The sequence below is a fragment of the Ictidomys tridecemlineatus genome, chromosome X (assembly GCF_052094955.1).
Source record: "Ictidomys tridecemlineatus isolate mIctTri1 chromosome X, mIctTri1.hap1, whole genome shotgun sequence".
Lineage (NCBI taxonomy): Eukaryota > Metazoa > Chordata > Mammalia > Rodentia > Sciuridae > Ictidomys > Ictidomys tridecemlineatus.
In genome coordinates, this window is record NC_135493.1 from 25,116,921 (window position 1) to 25,134,051 (window position 17,131).

Here is a 17,131-nt window from a genome sequence, read left to right on the forward strand (position 1 = left end):
TTCAACTCAAAGTGGATCAAGGACCTAGGAATTAAATCAGAGACCTTGCACTTAATGGAAGAAAAATAGGCCCAAATCTCCATCATGTTGGATTAGGCCACAACTTTCTTAATAAGACTCCTGTAGTAGAAGAACTAAAACCAAGAATCAACAAATGGGATGGATTCAAACTAAAAAGCTTCTTCTCAGCAAAAGAAGCAATCAGTGAGGTGAATAGAGAGCCTACAGAATGGGAACAGTCTTTACCACAAGCACATCAAATAGAGCACTAATCTCTAGGATATATTAAGAACTCAAAAAAACTTAACAAACAAACAACCCAATCAATAAATGGGAACTCAACAGATACTCCTCAGAAGATGATGCACAGTTAATCAACAAATAAATAAAAAAAGTTCAACATCTGTAGCAATTAGAGAAATGCAAATCTAAACTACTCTAAGATTTTAACTCACTCCAGTCAGAATGGCAGTTATTAATAATACAAACAACAATAAGTGTTGGCAAGGATGTGGAGAAAAAGGAACACTCATACATTGCTGGTGGGTCTGCAAATTGCTGCAACCAATCTGGAAAGCAGTATGGAGATTCATTACAAAGCCTTATTTCTGAGATTCACAGAATACCAAGAGTAAGAATGTCAATGTATTCTTTGATGGCATGATTCAGTCTACCATAATGACCATTAAAGTTTGTTATTGTTTCATTATTTTTTAAAAAAAGTCATATTGATTATATTTGTATTATTATAATTTTGATGTTACTCAGTGCATTGCAGTTAATATTAATGATGCTCAAATCAGCCTATTTTTGGTCAGTAGGGACCTTTTTAGGTTAGCTCCTCTATCTTGGTGACACAATGTCAATAAGTTTTGGTAACTTCTTTACTGTCAGATGTAATAGGCTCATCTTAAACTTCACTGTCTTAGGCTTACAATCAGTCATTTCTCAAAAGACAATTTTGAGACCTCTATTTAAGCCATATTGTTAATTTGCTTTAGACTCTTTCTGTGGACATAATGAAGATATATATATATATATATATATATATATATTTGATAATGAAGATAAATAAATCTTTTTATCTACAATCACATTTAAGAGTAAAAGGATTTTATTTAAGATTTCTGATTTTACATTCATTTTATTTTGTATCTTTTTTTCTTATGATGAGAACCTTGGTTTGTAAGACACTGACATACTTGTTTGTTTGCTAATATACATGGATGTTAGCTTTAAAACATTTGTGGCAACATCATTATGAAATAATGAACACTCATTTCAATTTCTGGATTTTTCTTTACAATTATTTGTGTCCTTGCTATATATACTACTAAGGTTCTATAGCCAAAGTACTATGTTTAAAATTTATTTGAGGATTGGAGATTTAGAGGATTTTGCTCAGTGGTACAGCATTTGCAATAGCATGCATGAAGCCCTGAGTTCAAATCCCAGCACTGCAAAAAAAATCCAAAATACCACTCATATCTCCAAGTATATATACATATATTTTTCCCAAATATATATATGTATATTATATATATATATAGCAATTTGATTTAATTTTGTAATTTTATGTATGTAAAACATTTTGTATATGCTGAAATTTTTTTAAATATACATTCAAAAACCCCAAATCCCTTATCTCTTATCTATATATGTATATTGCAATATATATTTTTTCATATTACCCTCATTTGTTTCATAAAAGTCAACATAATAAAAACATTATTTTGTTTTTACCCTTTTTTATTTTTTCATTATGTCCAGCTCCCTCATTCCTTTATATACCTGCATTGTATTCCATTGAGTAGCAACTGTAAATATTTCTTGCATATCCTCCACTGAGAACCTCTCCCTTGCAGTCTCTCAACATTGGCAATGCCTCTCCATCTTGACAGCTTATAATTTCTTTTCAGTCTCTCTGATGGGAATTCTTCATTCCTGTATATTTTTCTCCTGCTAGGAGAAGGTACCAGGTTGGAGAAAATGTCGCTTGCTCTACATTCATCTGTCTTTTAATTTCATTATCTTTGGCTGATCTAGGCTCACTTTCTTGACATATCAACTTTTTTAGGTGTGATTCCAACACCAGGCACTGTGCCCTTCAGACACCAAGGACACAGGATAACTTTTCTGACCAGTTCTCTTGAAGCATTCTCTCAATTTGCTTAATTTGCCTTTCTCTCATACATAAAACATTATAAAAGCATTCTCCAAATGTTTCCTCCTATAATTTCTGTTCCTTCAAACTTAACGAGTTATATAAGCTGAAGTAGGACAATAGTTGATGCAGATAACTATTTTCTGAGCATTTTAGCATGTCCTGCAATCATGTCCTAAAACCTTATTTCTTCCCTTCTTTTGTGTTGGTCTTAGCCCTTGGGACCCCTTATAAAACTCTATGACTAGAGCAAAGATTCTCATTTATTATTCTTACCTGGTTGCCAAGAATAAGAAGCATTATTTGGTGGCTTAAATAGATAAATAATAATTCATTAAAGTGAGTGTCATATATGGTGGTTTCAGGCACTGCTTCTACAACTGAAATTTAAATCTAGTTCCTTTATTTTTAGGTATGTGAAGTTGGGAAATATTTTCACCAACTTCTGGGGCTAGAAAAGTAATGTCTATCTCATTGGATCATTATGGAAACCAATGGAATTAATATTTCTGGAGCATTTTAAACAGCAGTTTGTATATAAATATGATATAGTGAAAATTTTAAGTGTTATTTAAACCAATAAATGAAGTCATGATGTTTTGTTCTTTTTGGTTATTCTCAAATCCTGAACATTAATTACTTACTGGTGGTTCATCCAGAAATCTTGAACTTTTGACTTCTTAACTATTGTTGATCTCATAATTTCCTGACACTTAACCATTTTTCTAGCTATACCCTATTCAAAGGCTTGTCATCTCTTTAGCTGATGATTTAGTATGATATGTTACATGTTTCAAGTTTCCTTATTATTTCTGTTCCTTTTCCCTTAAGACAACATTCAGCACCATACTTGTAAATGGGTGAAGTGGTTTCAAAATAAGTTTCTTTGGAGTATGTAAAATTTTATTTCAAGGTATTTTTGAGATATGCAGGAAATAGAAAGCTCAAGAGAAAGTGCAAAATAATAAGACAACTATTGCATATTATACTTTGTCTCTTTAGACTATATATATATATATATATATATATATATATATATATATATATAAATTATTTCAATTGGATCCTAAAACTGAATCTCAGTGCATTTAAACTAGATGCATGATAAACACTTACACTATTATTAAATTCAATATAACCCAAGTTCTTCTTAAGTGTCATATCTTTCTAGAAGCTGTTACTGAGCATGTATTTTATATAGCCATCATTAGATATAACTTTACTTTAATATTAAAATTAACAATCTAATGTTGACAGGCAAAGTTAGATCTTTGACTCCAATATATAGATTAAGCTGTATTATTCTGGTTGGTGACATTACATCTGATTATGGGTGTGAGGCTGGTGCAAAAGGTCAAAGAATGTAAGAGCAGTGAATATAGGTTAACAAAGCTCATAAAAAAAAAAAAAACAGAATAGGGGCGGGGTTGTGGCTCAGTGGTAGAGCGCTCACCTAGCACGTGCAAGGCACTGGGTTCTATCCTCAGTATCACATAAAAATAAATAAATAAGATAAATGTATTGTGTCCAACTGCAACTAAATTTTTTTTTAAAAAATAACAGAATAACAGTAATTTTCATAGCCTTTGAATATGTATTTTGTGAAAGCTTACGGTATTATTGAAAAGTCAACCATAAAGGCCAGCATGAAAAAAAAAATACCTTCTGATGAGACATAATGAACAACTTCTCTAAAAATTATTCCAGGTTCCACTTAGAATTATTATAACTAATTATTGAGCTCTTCCAAATTCATGACTGGAGTCAACCTGCCTAATCACATTCTTTGTCAGTTAAATATCTTTTCTACAGCTATTCCACAATTTTTGGCAATATAAATAGACTTGTATCAAATATTCTGAAAGAAAGAAATCATTTTTATTATCCATTGGACATGATTTTATACTCAGAGATTTAATTATATGCATTCTGAAGATTACAAAAAAAAATAAACAGGAGACCTAGAATTTTGAAAATGATATTTCTATTGTTTCGTCTGAAATCTTACAAAACTATATTTATTTAAAAAAGTAAGAAAATTCTCATGATCTAATTGCTAGCAAAAGAGCACCTTCTAATATGTTATAAAAAGCACTAGTAATTTCACTGGTCACATACAGCTCAGAATAGATGTGTAATTACACATTTATGTTAATCTCAGTAATTTATTTCAATTTGTTTCTGAAACAACTCCTTGATGTCCATGAAAATTGCTGTTTGATTTTATTGTTTTCTTAGGCCTTTGAGCTGGCAATAAATAATTGAAGATTTCTTTCTGCTATTTTTGTTAACCCGGCTTTGCTCTCTCCGAAAAATCAGAGAACAGAGAAATTATGGACTTACACAGTTTCACATGACAGGCAGCAGGAAGCATGGGAAGAATGGAGGAACTTTCATTGGGAAAAGGGGAGGGAGGGGATTGGAGGGGGCATGGGGGCAGGAAAAATGGTGGAATGAGATGGACTTCATTACCCTAGGTACATGTATGACTGCATAAATGGTGTGACTATTTTGTGTACAACCAGAGAAATGAAAAATTGGGCTCCATTTCTGTACTATGAATCAAAATGCATTCTGATGTCATGTACAAAAAAATAGAACAAACAAATAAATAAAAATTTTAAAAAATGTTTCACATAACACAATGAAGAATAAGAAAGCAGTCAAAAGCACAGCCCTGAAATAAGGGAGTTTAGTTGTAAAGATTTTTAGAGGTAAGACACACTTCCTCACATATAGTGCCCACAAGACTTAATGAAATGAATCTTGTGGATCATTTAATTCATGCATCCCTTACGGTAAGTATAGAGTGTGACATGTAACTCTCGGAATATTTTCTGAAAGAATGAATTGCTATCAGAATGTAAAGAAATATGATTCACATTATTCAAGATTAAATATTAGGTATAGCATTGACTAATTGCCCTAAAGTACTTATTTTTTTATTTTAAAATTTTCACATAAGATGTGCAAGATATATGAAATAAAAACAAAGATAGAAAAGAGTATTCCTCAATGTTTTGAAACATTTTTGCTTGCTCTTTTAATAATTATAAGATTTCCTATCTCTGAAAATTCTGAAATTCAATGGAATTCTTTACACATATATAAACAATCATTGATATTTTCATATCTTCTGAAAGCTAATGGAAATGTGTCAAGCTTTGTTTTCTGTAGCATGTATATTATGGTTTGGATGTAAGGTGTACCCCAAAAGCTCATGTATGAGACAATTCAGGACGGTTTAGAGTTGAAATGTTTGGGTTATGAAAGATTTAACTCAATCAGTGTTTAATGCCCTTTAGGCTGGTAGGTTGTGGCTGGAGAAGTTTGGTCCCTGGGGGTGTGCATTTGGGGTATAGATTTTGTCCGTGATGAGTTCAGTTCTCTCTCTGTCACTCTCTCCCCTGCCCCTCCTTCTTCCTAGTGTGATGTCTCAATTTGCTTCCCTCCACTACACTATTCCCTGATGTTCAGCCTCACCTGGAGTCTGCTGTCTATGGACTGAGACCTCTAAAACCATGTGCCCCAAAATAAACTTCCTTTAAAATTGATCTTGTTGGGTCTTTTAGTCACAGCTGCAAAAAAGCTGATTAAATCAATGTACAAAGCAATGTTTTCATTTCTTTACATAGATAAAATTGTATCATCATATTGCATATACATTTTTAAATGATATTTCAGGAGAAACTCATGTTAGACAACTTCCCATCACACATTTTGAGAAATACTTAAAATTGGGTTTGCAATTAAGCAATGGTGCAAACTTAAAGCCATCAAATTCAATCTCATAGGCATTTCCTTTCCAAAACAAGGAAGTTAATTGTGGGCTAATGGAAAAAAAATAATGAACTAAAATCAGATGGTCCTGAATTTAAATCCTAGTCCTACAATTTACTAGTGATTTGATCTATGACTTACTAGTTGGATGTGCTTCATTCTTTTTTTTTTTTTTTACTTTTTTTTAGTTGTGGATGGACACAATTCCTTTATTTTATACGTTTATTTTTTATGCGGTGCTGAAATCGAACGAACCCAGTGCCTCACACCCAGTGCCTCACACATGCTCTGCAAGTGCTCTACCACTGAGCTACAACCCCAGCCTGAGCTTCATTCTTTTTTCTTTATCTATAAAATATGAATAAAACATCCATTATCTGTATAATTTACCAGGAATTTAGAGGGCACATAGTAATCATTATTTGTAGATTAGAAAGAAATCAGCTCCTTGGGCTGGGATTGTAGCTTAGTGGTAGAGTGTTTGCCTAGCATGTGTGAGGCATTGGGTTCGATCCTCAGCACCACATAAAAATAAATATAATTAATTAATTAATTAAAGATATTTTTCCATCTAAAACTAAAAAAAATTAAAGAAATTAGATACTCATTAGCTCATGCCCAACTCAGCTCTGTCAAGTCATATAATTTGAATCTATAAATTCAAGTCTCAAAGGAGATTTCTCATAAAATTACATATTTTCCCTGTTGCCTCACAGGATTGTTAGAGAAACCTGAGTTAATTGATAAGAAAGGGCTTAGTGCATTAGCTTTTCTCTCCTGTTTTTTTTTTTTCTTGAAGTGGAATGAGCATATCTCCTTATCTCTCTTGATTTGCAATTACTCTAACTTCCTGTCATGGCATTCTTGAGAAGCTGACTGTTAGATGTCAATTAAAATGAGAGAAGATTTTAAGGAGTACTCCTGGAATCAATCACCTATGGACTGTAAGGTGGGAAAGTAGGATTGGGCAGAAGGAGAGGTTGAGCTATAATGCAATCTCTATTAAAGCCTCTGCTGGCCTAAAAGGAATTATGAGGATAGATTGAAACCTCCAGAGTGGAGACAAGAGAGCAAGGACATTATACACATATATCTATCAGTCATTGGATGCAGTCCACTCAGGATGGAGCCGTGACTTCAGTCAAGGCAACTATCCTTAGTTGAGATGACATGAAAAGCAGTATGACAGCTGAGGGCTATTTTTCATCTCCCCCAGAATCTGGGATAATAAGTCCCTCACTTCTAAAGGAAGAGCTTAGTAGTGAATCAAAATGTCTACTATAGGCCACTCCCTAAACGCTTTGCATCATCTTCCTTGTCAAGCTCTTGGAGCAGCTTCTCCAGGATTCTTGCAGGCATCATTTCCTGGATTAACCTTAAAGGAAAGTTAGTGAAAGAAATCAATGTCCCTTTTCCTATGATGGGTCTCATGGAAGTAATTGTCTCTTATAGCCGTTTTCTATAACCTGTGCTAAACCCCATTTGCCAAGAATGTCTTTTTGAGGAGCAGCTTTAGGTTCATTGCAAAATTAAAAGGAAGGTAGAGATTACCATTATGCTCTCTGAGCCCCACGCACACAACCTCCCCCATCATCAATTTATACTACCAGACATGTTTGTTGCAATTCATGAACTTACATTGGCACATTATAATCATCCAAAGTTCATAGGCTAAATTGGGGTTCATTCTTAGTATTGTGCATTATATGGTTTTGCATAGATATATAATAACACATATCCCCTGTTATTGTATCATATAGCATGGTTTCACTGCCCTAAAAATCCTCCATTCTTGACCTATTCATCTTTTATCCACCCCAAGCCCTGGAAACCACCGATCTTTTTACCATGTCCACAGTTTTGCCTTTTCCAGGATGTCATATATTGTAATTATACAGTAGGTAGCATTTTAATATTAGCTTCTTTCAGTCACTAATATGCATTTAAGGTTCTTCCATATTTTTTATGGCTTAACAGCTCATTTCTTTTTGGCACTGATTAATATTCCATTGTCTGAATGTAACAGAGTATGTTTATCCATTTGCCTAATGAATGATATCTTAATGAAAATGTTTGACATTCAGATTTCTTTATTGAAGACTTTGTTTGTAACCTTTTCCAATTTTTGTAGCATAAACACCCCTACCATGCCTGATTTCAAAAGACCAAGTTGACATAACTAAATGTGAAGTTGGAAAATAATAGTAACAATTGGCTTTTTGAGAGCTGGCATGTGCCAACTGCAGTATAACTATGTCCCTCAACATCATCTACAAGCTCTGTTTCTCTCAGTGGCACACCTGGTGGTATGACTTAGAATCTTATCCCTGAGGTTATGAGCACCATAACTTTATCATGTTGGGGTTACTGCACTAGTCCATTTACCATCACGCTAAAATGAAGGCATAACAAAAGAATCACCTATACACTGAACATCTGTCTTTGCTACCACTGTGTAAGAGAACCTTTGTTCTCCTAAGATCAGTATCATTTCCTCCTGCCAAGATGGCTAGTCCTTTTCCTGAAACTTGTTATTTGATAGAGGAAGCCCTAAGTACTGAGGCAGAAATCATAGCTTATAATTCCTCTAGCAGAAGCATTGCTCTTTAGGAGCCAGGACTTCTAAACCCACAGAGTATAGTTTCAGAGATGGGAAGCATGAATTACCCAAGCAGGTCCAGGTCATAATGGTAAGTGGGGCCAATTATACTTTCTTATTTTAGTTCCATATCCCAAATATTCTTCCAGTTGCACATATAAACACAGCACATATAAAGTATTTGTGCAACAAACTGTTTGGTGTGGAATTGTTCACTTTGATGCAATATTATGTGAGATTTCATGTCAATAGAATAAATTTTCTATAACTCCTTAAATAGTGATGCTGACTGAGGCGCTGCAGACAGGAGAGGTAAACCTAGGTAGATATGTGTTTTTTTTAATTCTATTTTCTCCTTTACTAGGTTCATCGAATACCTGACTGTATTAACTTTACACATAACACTAGGTTGTGGTGGAAAATGAGAGAAATGTACATTGTCTTGCAAGAGAGGGTTTTCTGTATTGACTACAAACACAGGCATTTTAGTGGACTTTCTTGAGAAGGATTGGCCCTCTGCTACTTGTTTGGAGAATTCAGGGGAATCTGCAGATTCAAGATTTTCAGGGGTTTCAATCCAGATGTCTCCAACTGCTATGGTTTACATGTGGTTGGGAGTCTCTGGAAAACTTTACTTTGAAATTTGGTTGCCAAGGTAATGATTTGGTGAGATGGATTTTTTAAGAGTGATTAAGGTCTTTCTTCTTAAAGTTAGTTCTCATGGGAATGGATTAGCTTGTGAATGTGAGTTGATATAAAAGCTCCTTCATTCCTGGCATCTGTTATGCATGCACACTTCTTATACTCTTCCACTTTTTGCCATAAGTTGGAGAAACACGTGGCACTCGCCAGAAGGAGAGCAGATGCCAGTACCTGATTTTGGACATTCAGTCTCCATAAATGTAAGCAAAACAGCCTCTTTTCTTTATAAATTACCCTAGTCTTTGTTATTTTGCTATTTGCAACAGAAAACAAATCAAGACATTGACCCATGAGTCAATGTCCCATTCTTCTCTAAACAGAGCTCTTACTGTGTCAAAGCAGACCTGCCTTGGTTGAAACTTTAGCTTCTTTAGTATTCAGGTATTCTTACAATTAAGTCCTAGGCTTTGTCATCATTTCTTTCTATTTTTCTTGTGAAGGAGAATATAATCTCTTGATATGTTACCAAAGAAATCTGAAATCTTCCAGCTTTCACATTTAGCCTGTAATTGTGAACTAATTATATATATATATGGAAAAACTTACTTTGAAATTTTATTGCCAATGTAATGATATGGTGAGATGGAATTGTAAAGAGTGTTTAAGGTCTTTCATATATATATATATATTCAAACTTATAATAACAAATTTTTTCTTCTCTTATGATTACTATTTCCCTCTTCATTTTTTCAAAATTCCAATAATGCACTACATTATTTTCCAATATCATGCACTCTAGCTTACCACATGTACATGTTCTAACAATTATACAACTACATTGTAACAGAGGTTATCAGAGCTCTACCTATAATTAATAATGAAGATCTCATTACCAGCAAGGCAGCAGGTGATTCAAATCCAAAATCTTATCTTTCTAAGGCTATTACTAGCCTTAACTTCATCAAATTAGTTCTTCAGGAAGCAGAAGCTAATTAATCACATGTAGTACACTTATTATGAGATTCCCAAGGGGTTAAACCTGTGAAAAGGAAAATAAAGAAAAAAAGATATGACAAAGAAAAAAGTTAACCTGTGAGACAATCTCAATAGAAACCTCATCCAACCTTACAGGTTGTGTGAAAATTAGATGGTTCTGCATAGCTGCACTGAGTTGAGGAAGGAGGAACATATCTTTCTATCAATAATTATATGATGCCTAAAGAATATTGGACAACATCTTGGACAAAGAGAGCATCTTTAGTTTAAAAAGTTCCAGAAGATGGGCTGGGGTTGTGGCTCAGTGGTAGAGTACTTGCCTAGCACCTGTGAGGCACGGGGTTCGATCCTCAGCACCACATACAAATAAATAAATAAATAAATAAATAAACAAACAAACAAACAAACAAATAAATAAATAAATAAATTTTAGTTGTTAAGTTACAATTAAAACAATATATTTTAAAAGACATTCCAGAAGATGACTTAAAGTTGAAGACTATCATCCCATAAAGAAGAGTCCAGGTGATGCCTCATAGCATTTTCCACAGGTACTTTTCCATACCTCCTATATGGATATTTTAAAGAAAACCGTTAATGTAAATTTGCTTTGTTACCCTCACTTCAGAACTTGCCAGATTTTTTTTAGTAAAGTGCATGCCACTGTCTAAAGTTAAACTACCTATCTATGGAATTTTTCCTTGCGTGTTTGTCTTTGGAGAGAATCTCAAACTAGAACTAGGGGGAAAAAAGAAATATGGGAATAGAAATGAATGGGTTTGGGGCACTTAGGCCAACGTAAGTACATTTTGGCAAATTCCTAAGGCCATAAAGAAAATTGAAGAAAAGAATAAAACCAAGATTTCAGCTATGCTTTGCTTCTGAGCTGGCAGGAGAAACTTCCCTTGAGCATCAGAAAAGAACTCAGCCTGTCTACTCCATGAACTAAATGGAGGGACTGCTTCAGTTAGGTACTCAGGCTTATTTTGAAGATCAAATGGGTGGATGAAAATATATAAAAGAAATTCAGAAAGAATAAAGAACAGAGAATATGTCATTGCATCATTTAAATATTTTCTTTTTATTGTTATAAATATTAACACATATTAATTGTGGAAAATAGTAGATTTCACCATTGCATTTCCATATAACCTTACCTTGTGCTTCGATCACATCCACCATCCTTTCTCCCTGCAATGAACCCCCACTACCCTTCCCCTAATGCCCTCCCTAGTTCTTAATAGTGCCTCTTCTACCTTTTGGTAATATTTTTCTTTTGTATAGTTTCTATATATGAGAGGAAACATGTGATACATGTTTTTCTGGGTCTGGCTTATTTCACTCAACATGAAGTCTTCCATTTCCACTCATTTTGCTGCAAATTACAGGATTTATTCTCTTACTATAGCTGAATAACGTTCCAATGTCTATGCATATCACATTTTCTTTATCCATTATCCTATCAATGGGCACATAACCTAATTTTATTCCTTAGCTGCTGTGAATAGTAGCACAATATAATTGGGTATGCAATGATCTCTTTAACATGCTGACTTCATTTCTTTCAGATACATACCCAGGGATGCTATAACTGGACCATGTGGTAGTTCTAGTTTTAGTTTTATTTAGGAACCTCTATACTGTTATTCTATAGTGGCTATACTAATTTACAAAATAAAATTCAACCCAAATATCTTTTCAGTTCTCTTAGGAAGCTTACTTTTGTTTTATATTCACTGTATATTTCAACTCAGAATAACCACATTCTTGGTGTTCAGAAGCCATTGGTGTTTGGTGGCTACCATATCGGACAGAAAAATTCTATATCAACATTGAAGTATGGTGCTAAATGACATGCTAAATAAATAGCTTGTGTATTTAAAACATGAGATGGACATGTATGACTGCATATATGCACAATGCTGCATCATGTATAACAAGAGAAATGAAAAGTTGTGCTGCAATTGTGTACCATAAATCAAAATGCATCCTGCTGTCATATATACTTAATTAAAATAAATACATTAATTAATTTTTTAAAACATAGTATTTTTAAATAATCTATGAAAGTTATTCAAATACATAGTTTTCAATCATCGTTGAACACTACTGGATTTCAGAGGAATGCCATAAAATTTCTTTGGCATTCATTTTTATTCTAGGTGATAGAATGCAGTAGACAAGGAGTCTAATAGATTGAGGGGAGGCATATATGAAATCCATAAGTAAAGCTCAAGAATGCAATAAAGTTTTTAATTTGTGACAAATAGAAATTCATGTTGAATGAACTTCTAGGATGCTTTCAGCCTTAAGGAAAATAAGTAACACAACAGATTAAATATGAGTGCTAGGGTCATATAATTTAAATGAGATAATTTATTTAGATCATTACTGATACCTAAAATGTAGAAAGGACTTTTGTTCTGACAGAAAGGCAGATAAAATATACTAAACAACAATATATTTAAATATTAGATGAATTAAAACTCACATCACCTAAATGTATTGCTGAATCTATACTAAATGAAACCTGGAAGGGCCCAAAACAAAAACAAGCTACCCATGGAATGAATAGGAACAGAAGAGCAGTGAAATGAAATTGGAGAGGTGAATAATAACAGAGTATGAGGTTTAAAGATTCTCTGGGTGCAAATGCTACCACCAGGAATTACCAACCAAAAAGAAAGTTGACTGAGCTAGATTAATATCAAAAATATGTTTTAAATATTCTAAATATTAATCCCTTCTCAAAAGATTAGGTGGTAAAGATTTCTCCTATTATCTCTTTATGCTCTTAATTGTTTTCTTTACTGTGCAGGAATTTTTAAATTTGATGCTGTCACACTTATTGATACTTGGTTTTGTTTCTTGAACTTTGGGCATCTTATTAAGGAACTTGGTTCCTTGCCAATATATTGGAGTATTGCCCCTATGTTTTCTTTTAGCAGTTGCAGACTTTCTGATCTAATCCTAAGTTGTTGATCTATGTGGAGTTAATTTTTGTGCAAAGTGAGAAATAGAAGTCTAATTTCATTCTTCTACGTGTGGATATCCAGTTTTCCCAGTTCCATTTATTAAAAAGCAATCTTTCTTCACTATATATTTTTAGCAACTTGTCAAAGATCAAATGATTATATCCATATGGATTTGTCTCTGTGCTTTCTATTCTATTTTACTGGATTCCTTGTATGTTTTTATGTCAATACTACACTGTTTTTTCTACTATCACTCTGTAGTATAATTTGAGATCAGATATTGTGATTCTTCTAGCATTGTTCTTATTTCTCATAATTGTTTTTGTTATTCTGTGTATTTTAATCTTCCATATGCATTTTAATTTTTTTAATATTTGCTTAGTTGTAGATGAACACAATACCTTTATTTATTTTTCATGTAATGTTAAGGTTTGAACCTAGTGCCTCACACAAGCTAGTCAAGTGCTCTATCACTGATCCACAACCCCAGCCCTTAATCTTCCATATGCATTTTAAGACTTTTTTCTAGTTGTGTGAAGAATATCATTAGTATTTTGGCTGGGTGCAGTGACAAATGCCCATAATCCTAGTGGCCTGGGAGGCTGAGATAGGAGGATCTCTAATTCAGAGCCAGCCTCAGCATCTTAAAGAGGCTCTGAGCAGCTTAGGGAGACCCTGTCTCTAAATAAAATGTAAAAATGGCTGGGATGTGGCTCAGTAGTTAAGCACCCCTGGGTTCAATGCCTGATACAAAAAAAAAAAAGAATATCATTAGTATTTTGATGGATTAATATTGTTAAAATGACCATTCAATTGAATTTAATCTGTATAGTGCTTTTGGTAATATGGTCATTTTAACAATATTAATTCATTGTAGAGGTCCTTCACACCCTTAGTTAGATTTATTCCCATGTATTTCATTTTATATTATTATGAATGGATTATTTTTCTGATTCCCTTCATAAATAAATGAGCATATGAACTGAACAGATATTTCTCAAAAGAAGAAATGCAAATGGCTAACAAATACATGAAAAAAAATGTTTGAATCCTTAGCAATTTGGAACATGCAAATGAAAATCCCGGTTAGAATGGCAATCGTCAAGAATATGAATAATAATAAATGTAGGCATTGATGTGGGAAGATTAGAAATGGATTCACTATAGGACCCAGCTATCCCACTCCTCAGCATTTATCCAGAAAAATTGAAATCAGCATATCATACTGATACCTGCATCCCAATGTTTATAGCAGCACAATTCACAATAGCCCAGTTATGAAACCAGTCAAGGTATTCATCAACAGATGAACAGATTTTTTTAAATGTGGTATATATACGCAATGGAGTTTACTCTTCCATAAGAAGAATGAGATTATGGTGTTTGCAGGAAAATGGAAGAAACTGGAGAACACCATGATAAGTTAAATAAGTCAGACTGAGAACAAAGGTCAAATTTTTATCTCATACACAGAAGTTAGAGAGTAATAAGGAATCTAAAATTGTGGGGTCCACCAAAATAGAAATGAAAACAGTAGAGAAAGGAAATCTAGGGAGAGTGAGGAGGAGAGTTAGGACAGGAAGGATCTGTGGACAAGATTATACTAAGGTCCCATAAAACCACATTACAATGAATCCCACTTTCTATATATAAGTATAATGCATCAATTAAGAAATAAACAAATAAACAGAAGACTGACCAGTAAAGTAGAGGAAGAGGATCAGGGAGAGGAATGAGGGGAAGGAAAGGAAAGCATTAGGGGATGAAATCGAGCAAATTATGTTATATGCATATATGAACATGTCACAAGTATTCCACTGTTACAATTATAATGCACTAATTAAAAAAAAACCTTAAAAACATCAAAAAGTATAAGGCTGTAAAAAACTATACAAGTAAATGAATATTTATTAATACCAAAATGTTTTATTTAACAGAAGAAATCACAGATCTTAGTTACAATACTGATAGTGCAACCTTGAATATATAAAGGGATATTTATAGAATTAACAGAAAAAATTAATAATTCTATTAATCATAGAAAATATCAACATAACTTTCTCAAATATTGATAAGTCAAGACACAAAATAAAGACCGTAACTATAGAGGTAATGTGAATAACACAATTAATACACTAATTAATGGTACATATATAGAACCCTCTTTTTCACACTTTCAAATATACTGCCTTCTAAAACACAACTGAAATTTAAAAAAAAATTGATCACATGAAAGCTCACAGGACACACCTTAAAATATTTCTAGAATTTTCAGCATATGAACTATGTTCTATAATCACAATAAAATGATCAAAATCTAGTGCATTTGGAAAATTATAAACACGTTGCTAAAATTTTACAAGTCAAAGAAGAATTTATAATAATAATTTTAAAATAATTATAACTGCTTCAGTTTACATTCCCATGAACAGTGCACAAAATTCCCTTATAACTACACCCTTACCAATACTTATTATCTTTTGTATTTTTGATAATAGCAATTCTAACCTGTGTAAGGTGATAGATTATTGTAGGTGTGAATTGCATCTCCCTGCTGATTAGTAATGTCAAGCACATTTTCACATACCTATTGGACCTTTGTCTGTAACCCTTTGAGAAACAGCTATTCAGGTTTTTGACCCCCTTTTTAAAAGGATTGTTTTTGGATTTTTTTTCCTTTTTTTTTCTTTTTCCTATTTTTTATTTTATTTTTTGGCAATTTAGTTGTAGCAGTTTCTTATATTTTTGTATTAACCCTTTATTAGGTATATAATTGAAAATATTTCCTTTCATTCTGTAGGTTTCCTTCACTGTGCAGAAGACTTTTAGTTTTATGTACTCCACTTTTCCACTTGTTTCTTCTGCCAGTGCTCTAAGTATTATATTCATGAAATTATTGCCCCAGTCCACTGTTAATTGGCTTTTTCTTTGTTCTGAAAGATTTGTCATTTCAGGTTTTAAGTTTAAATTTTGAATCCATTTTGAGTTGGTTTTGTATATGGTGTAAGATAAAGGGTTCAATTTAATTATTTTGCATGTGGATATCCAATTTTTCCACAGTTATTGATGAGACACACTTTTCTTATTTTGTATTCTTGGCAGTCTTGTAGATCAGTTTATTGTACATGTGTGGGTTTATTTCTAGGCTCTCTATTCTGTTCCATTTGCTTATACATCTGTTTTTATATCAGTACCAATTTTGAGTACTACAGCTTTGTAATATGTTTTGAAATAAGGTAGTTTAATACCTCCAATTTTATTCTTCTTATTCACATTTGCTTAAATTTCCTGAGGCCTTTTGTGATTTCAAACAAAATTAATTACATTTTTATATTCCTATAAAAATTGCCACTGGAACTTTGACAGGGATAACACTGAATATGTAGATTGATTTGGGAATCACAGACATTTTAATAATATTATTTCTTTGAATTCATGAATATTGGATGTCCTTCCACTTATTTATATCTCCTTTCAATTCTTCCACCAATGTTTTATGATTTTTCTAGGTATGAATATTTCATCATCTTAGTTAAATTTGTCACTAATTGTCTTATTTTTTTAATACTCTGGCAAATGGAATTGTTTTCCTAATTCCCTTTCAGAGTTAGGTTCTTAATAGGTTATAAAACACATCGAATTATTATGTTGATCTTTATATACTTTATATCCTGTGGCTTTACTGAATCTGCTTATTAGTACTAATAGTTGTTTTTGCACATGTGTGCAGTATTTATTGTTTTGAGTACTTAAGCACTTATTATCTATTATTTTACTTCCTTTCAATTTATGTGCATTTTATTTATTTTTATTTCTTAATTGTTGTGGCTAGGACTTCTAGTACTATGTTAAATAGGAATTGTGAAAATAGGCACCCTTGTCTTGTTCTGGATCTTAGAGGAGAGCTTCCAGCTTTTCACTGTCGAGTATGATGTTAGCTGTTGTTTTTTCATAAAATGTCTGTATTGTGCTGAC